The sequence below is a fragment of the Lutra lutra genome, chromosome 16 (assembly GCF_902655055.1).
Source record: "Lutra lutra chromosome 16, mLutLut1.2, whole genome shotgun sequence".
NCBI lineage: Eukaryota > Metazoa > Chordata > Mammalia > Carnivora > Mustelidae > Lutra > Lutra lutra.
Window position 1 is genome coordinate 51,927,938 of NC_062293.1, and position 6,641 is coordinate 51,934,578.

The 6,641-nt window shown below is 42.8% G+C and overlaps 1 long non-coding RNA gene across 1 annotated transcript; it reads left to right on the forward strand.

The window, feature by feature from the left end:
* Positions 1-359: 359 nt before the first annotated feature.
* On the forward strand, positions 360-5,915 carry LOC125087517 (uncharacterized). Its single transcript, XR_007123450.1, has 3 exons — positions 360-1,393; positions 2,252-2,364; positions 5,870-5,915. It is a non-coding gene; the product is annotated as an uncharacterized LOC125087517 (long non-coding RNA).
* The last annotated feature ends 726 nt before the right edge of the window (positions 5,916-6,641 follow it).

Below are 6,641 nucleotides of genomic sequence, written 5' to 3' on the forward strand. Positions count from 1 at the left end.
AGGACGGGTCAGGTAAGCTGGAGATAACAGAGCCCAGAATGCAAGGACAAGTCAGGGCAGGAGGCCACGTGGAGATATCCAATCAGTAAAGCCCACATACTATAACCACTAAAGATTGTAAACCCCGCCTTTTGGCCGTCAATTCTGACCAGAGTGATAGGCTAGTTCAAACAGCTACCATAGGGTAAAGTGTAATTCAATTGGCCACCTGCGTGTGACCTAACTTGACTATGCAACTTTCTCTGTGTGTTACAATCTCATTGGCCAGGTTCAATCACATGGCCTTTGCTCTATAAAAGCTAGTTTGTGAGGCTGGGGCTGGCCCCTCTCTCCATAAGACAGGGCCCTGGCGGGTTGGTTTGATTCTCCTGCTGGCGCAAAATAAAGCTTTGCTTGACCTTTGCTTTCTATTAGTCTCGCTCCTTTGATCACGGACCCCATCAGCGAAATGCCATGAGGCAGGGAAAAACTGCCCCGGGCACAGAAAGACAGGAGTTCGTCCTCCTGTCCCATCACCAGGTGTGAAACCGATCGTCCCGCGGCTTCAGAAGCCGGCAGGAAACCTCTCCTTCCTCCCCGCTCGCAACCTTACAAAATCTGGTGTCCCCCGCCTCCCTCCGTCAAAGGCGCGGGACTGGGAAGAGGCGTCCCTCCCGGATCGCAGAACGCAAACTCAGCCCCGCGCCTGGCGCTTCTCGACCTGAGCCGCGCCCGCCGCTGAGGGCACCGCCGGCTCCCCAGCCAGGCCAGCGGGAGACCAAGCGGAAAGTCAGGCGGGAGGCCCAGCCCCAGTCGCCTCTCGGGTAGGGGTGTCGGCTCAGGGACCAGGACTCTGCAGGGACCGGGACTCTGGAGGGACCGGCTACGCCCCAGACGCCACCAGGAGCCAAGGGCCGAGGGAGGAGCAGCGGAGAACCGGGGGCAACGAGTACCTGGCTGTCGAACTGAGAACAACTCTGGGAATTCGCAGAGCGGGACGAGAACACTTCCGGGAATGGCGCCGGCGTAGCCGGGCCGGCCTCCAGGCAAGCTAGTGCGCCTGCGCAGCAGGGCTTCCGAACTACAGCGCCCAGAATCCTCAGCGTGGAGCGTTTTTGTTTGTTTTTCTGCCCCCCATTTTTCTTTTGTTTTTTTTCTTCTACTCTTTTGTCTGCGTTTAAGAGGGAATTGGATGTGTTTATCGACAGTTTGGGTGACCTAAAAAATCTATTCAAATTGAATAAACTTGTATTGAGAAGCTATAACCATGTGTCAAGCAGTAGCACGAGCGAGGCAAAAAAATGACACCACCTCTTGACTCTGAACGTTTCAGGGTGACTAAAGAAATAAAGTCAATGATAGAAGATACAGGCCTTTTGCAAATTAGCTAAAATTTCGGATACCAGTAGAGTTGGTAAGTGCGTGTGCGCAATATCGCTTGTCTTTCTTGAATGAAAAATCGGTAATGCTTTCATTATAATTTCTGGGTTCTTGTTCTAGAGTTTCCTTCCGCAGCTCATCCAAATTAAAAAATAATTAATATTTATATTGATTTATAGTAATATTTTATCTTATTATTCATATTGATTTTTATTATATTATTATATGCTATATATGATAAACCATGCATTTCTTTGCCTCAGTTCCATGGTTTAATGCCCAAAGGCCTTATTTTCCATAGTGAAACAGGCTCCATAAAGTCTCAAGGGCAGCTTCCCTCAGTGAAACCATTTCCTCCCTAACCCAGTCCTACTCTGTGTGCCTTGGATTGTATGCTGCTGTGATTGTGTATGGGGCCCACACAGGGTGAGCATATGGGGAGCATATGACATATGGGGATCTGCAGGGAAATAGCTCAGTGAAGCTGAACGTTGTAGAACTGGGTTCTTGGGATCTCAAAAAGGCAGTGGATACCTTTGGAGAAAATATGACATGTGACACTTGAACTATGAAAGGAAAAAATGTAAGTGGGAAATCAAACTATTGGAGATAACAAGTATATCTGAAACCAAAAAAGAAAAAAAAAGCAGTAGATTAAGAGCTGATTAGACACTGCAAAAGGAAAGAATCATGAATTCAAAGGCAAAGAAATAGAAACTGTCCAAAATGAAACACAGGGAAAAAAATAGAGCATCAGTGAGTTATGGAACAACATGAAGTAGCCTGTGTGTAATTAGAATTGTAGAAGGAGGGGAGAGTGTTAGGGAGTAGAAAAATATTTGAAGAAATAAGTAAATACTGTCAAAATTTGATGAAAATTATAAACCCACAGATCCAAGAAGCTCAGTGAAATTCAAAGAAAGCACATGAAGAAAATCACACCAAGGCACGGCATAAGCAAATTGCTACAAACCAGTAATAAAGGAAAATCTTAGAAAAACAAAGGTATGTGTTCATTGGGTTCAAAGATAATTACTTTTCTTTTTTTTTTTTTAAAGATTTTATTTATTTATTTGACAGAGATCACAAGTAGGCAGAGAGGCAGGCAGAGAGAGAGGTGGAGACAGGCTCCCTGCGGAGCAGAGAGCCCGATGTGGGGCTCGATCCCAGGACCCTGGGATCATGACCTGAGCTGAAGGCAGCAGCTTAAACCACTGAGCCACCCAGGCGCCCCGATAATTACTTTTCATCAAGGGGAAAAAAAAAAAAAAAAAAAAGCAAAGCAAGCCAGAGGACAATGGAGTGCTTTTAAAGTACTACTTACTACCAGCTTCCTAAGAACTGAGGAAGGTACAAGTAATTAGTGCTCAAATGCATTAGCACATACTAGAATTCCAGAAAGATGAGAAGATTCCAGAAAGGTGGGAAGATTGCTTAAGAACTCGTGGAGGGGCACCTGGGTGGCTCAGTCATTAAGCATCTGGCTTCGGCTCAGGTCTTGTCCTGGGATCAAGCCCTGTGTCCGGGTTCCCGCAGGAGCAGGGAGTCTGCTTCTCCCTCCACCACTCTCGGCTTGTGTTCCCTCTCTCGTTACTCTGTCTCTGTTAAAAAACAAACAAACAAACCAGAACACAAAAAACAAAAAACAAACCCATGGAAGTGCTGAGTCACTTTTATACCTCTACAAAGTCCAAAAAGCACAAGGCCCAGGCTACAACCGTACCAGCCAAGGGCTTTTCTTAGCTCTCTTCCCTCTCCTAGCTCCAACTCTGGAGGAGCTGTAGCAGCTTTTATTGAGATAAGAGGAAGGAGTAGATCATGTCCTCCTCCTGCACATACATGTATGCAAACCCTGCATGAAACAAAGAGCAGAAGGGAAGTTTAACTTTAAAATTAAGTTCACATTGGAGGGGCGTCTGAGTGGCGCAGTAGGTGAAATATCAGACTCTTGGTTTTGGCTCAGGTCATGATCTCAGGGTCCTGGTCTCAGGGTCATGAGACGGAGTCCCCACGATACGCTCTGTGCTTCACTCGGAGTCTGCTTAGGACCGTCTCTCCCTCTGCCCCTCCCTCGTGCGTGTTCTCTAAAATGAACAAATTTTTTAAAAAAACTCAAATTCACATTGATTCTTAATTATACGGAACCAGCCATTTTCATTTCTAAATTGTGACTACATTTTACAAATACAATCACAAAATCTTTTTTTTTTTTTTTTTAACAATCACAAAATCTTTTTCCCCAAATGTTACGGGGCTCCTTTTCCCCAAATGGTGATGGACAGGATTCAAGATGACTCTATTGCCATCCCTCTCACATGTGCCCCTCATTTGGTTCATATTCATGTGATGCCGATTTTGCCTGAATTTTCAGCCAAACGAAAAACCATCTATGAAATTTCATGTGAAAGTGACACATAAAAATAACGTTGCTCCCTCCTCCTTCTCCTGATTTCTGTTTAATACCATGGTTACACTTCACACCATAAAGGGGAAATATATTTATGATGTAATGTTAAGTGAGAACATCTGCATATTGAGATTTTTAAAAGTTCATTTACTCTTTTTTGGAACCATTACTCCGAATGTGGGGCTCAAACTTTTGACCCCCAAGATCAAGAGTCACATGCTCTTCTGAGAGAGCCAGGCACCCCTTCATCTGTGTAATAAGATAAAAACTACAAAATATGTATATAAAAGCAAAGCCTAGAATAAACATGTTATACTACTTATTTCTGGGTGGCAAGATTTAGGTAGTTTACTTAACATTTTTCTCTATTTTTACCCTTATTACAGTGTTATTTTTACAATAAAACACATGGCTATTTTTAGAAAAGACTTGAGGGGTGCCTGGTTGGCTCAGTTGTTAGGAGTCTTCCTTCAGCTCAGGTCATGATTCCAGGGTCTTGGCATCAAGCCCCACATGTGGCTCCCTCCTTCGAGGGGGGGCTGGTTCTCCCTCTCCCACTCCCCCTGCTTGTGTTCCCTCTCTTGCTGTCTCTGCCAAATAAATAAAATCTTAAAAAAAGAGACTTGAAATAAATAAGCAAAAATCATGAAATGATTATTAGGATGGTTGGGTTATAGGGAATGTTTTCTTTTTTCTATACTTACTTAGTATCTAGCAAAATAATTACATAGGTTTTAGAGGATAAAAATAATTTTTAGGGCGCTTGGGTGGCTCAGTGGATTAAGCCGCTGCCTTCGGCTCAGGTCATGGTCTCAGGGTCCTGGGATCGAGTCCCGCATCGGGCTCTCTGCTCAGCAGGGTGCCTGCTTCCCTCTCTCTCTCTGCCTGCCTCTCCGTCTACTTGTGATCTCTCTCTGTCGAATAAATAAATAAAATCTTTAAAAAAAAATAATTTTTAAAATTTTGCATATCTTTCTGTGCTAAATTATACATGTGTCACTCATTTTTCTACCAAAGTGTTTATTTTACTAATTAACATAATTCTTTTTTTTTTTAAAGATTTTATTTATTTATTTATTTGAGAGACAGTGAGAGAGAGCATGAGCGAGGAGAAGGTCAGAGAGAGAAGCGGACTCCCCGTGGAGCCGGGAGCCCGATGCGGGACTCCATCCCGGGACTCCAGGATCATGACCTGAGCTGAAGGCAGTCGTCCAACCAACTGAGCCACCCAGGCGTCCCACTAATTAACATAATTCTTTAAGAGACTGATGAACTAGGGGCTTTTGTTTTCTCAATTTTGAAGTTGAATACTTCCACAATTCACTCTCCTACATTTGTTGTGCTATACAATTGATTTCCAAGATGTTTTCCAAGGTATTCGGTGAAAACTGAAAGAATGATATTTGGGGAAAAAAATCCATGTCAATTATGGTTCATTTATTAACTCTAAATTTTCTAGTAAGTCACAAAACTAGATATATAATTAATTTCCCGTTTGTTATAGTTGTAAGTTTTCACTCTCCAGAATTTTTTTGATGAATATGAGTTGTAAATAATTGAAGATTTTCCTTCCCGTATTTATTAAACATATACAATGCATTTCAGCATACATTCTAACATTATATGGCCTCTTGTATTCCTTATAGCCATACTCATTGCTGTGTTCTCTGATGTACTCTAAGGCTCGAGCTACATCTGAAAGATTGTCCACATTCACTTATAAAGTTTTTCTCTAGTGTGTTCTCCGTAATGTACAGTAAAGTCAGAATTACTCCTGACAGTGTTCCCACATTCCTTCCATGCACAGGGCTTCTCACTGATATGAACTCTCCAAAGAAGGGTTAAGTCATGATACACTGGTAAAACTTTCCAGATCTTCCTTCTCTCTAATATGTGTTCTCAGATGCACAGCAAGTTTAAGAACCTTTACTGAAGGCTTTTCTACATTCATCACATTTATGGGGTTTCTCCCCAGTTTGAATTCTCTGATGTTCTACACCATGTATCATCTGGCCGAATGCACTTTCCATAGTCATTACATGTCAGTGGTTTCTCTCCTGTATGTATTTTTTTTTAAAGATTTTCTTTATTTATTTATTACAGAGATCACAATGAGGCAGAGAGGCAGACAGAGAGGAACGGAAGCAGGCTCCCTGCTGAGCAGAGAGCCCAATGCAGGGCTCGATCCCAGGACCCTGAGATCATGACCTGAGCCGAGAGCAGAAGCTTAACCCACTGAGCCACCCAGACGCCCCTCCTGTATGTATTCTTTGATGGGCACTGAGGCCTGCATTACTGGGTGAAGAGTTTTTCACATTGACTACATTTGAAAGGTTTCTCACCAGTAGGAGAGAATTTATGCAGACTGAGCTGTGACATGTTAGCAAAAAATTTCCTACATTCATTAATGTTTTTTCTTCATTATGGGTCTTTTGATGTACAATTACTCATCAAAGATTTCCCACAGTAGGTACTTTGAGATGGCTTGAATCCAATGTGAATTTTCTCACACTCTGTGAGACTTACCATTTGAGTGAATACTTCCTCACGTTCAGCACATTGGTATGGTTTCTCCACAGTACGGATTCTGTGATGAACAGTTAGGTGTGATTTTAGCCTGAATGGTTCCTTGCATTCATTACTCCCATAAGGTTTCTCATTTGTATGAATTCACTGACGAACAGGAAGAGATGAGGAACACGAGGCCTTTCCACATTCACTGCATGTGCACAGTTTGTTTCTCATGAATTCTTTGATGTACAGTAAGGCTTGATTTATTTCTAAAGTTTCTCCCACATTCGTTACATGTATACATGTACAACCACGTATATGGCTTCTTTGTTGCATGAATTCTCTGATGTGCCCTGAGGTTTTG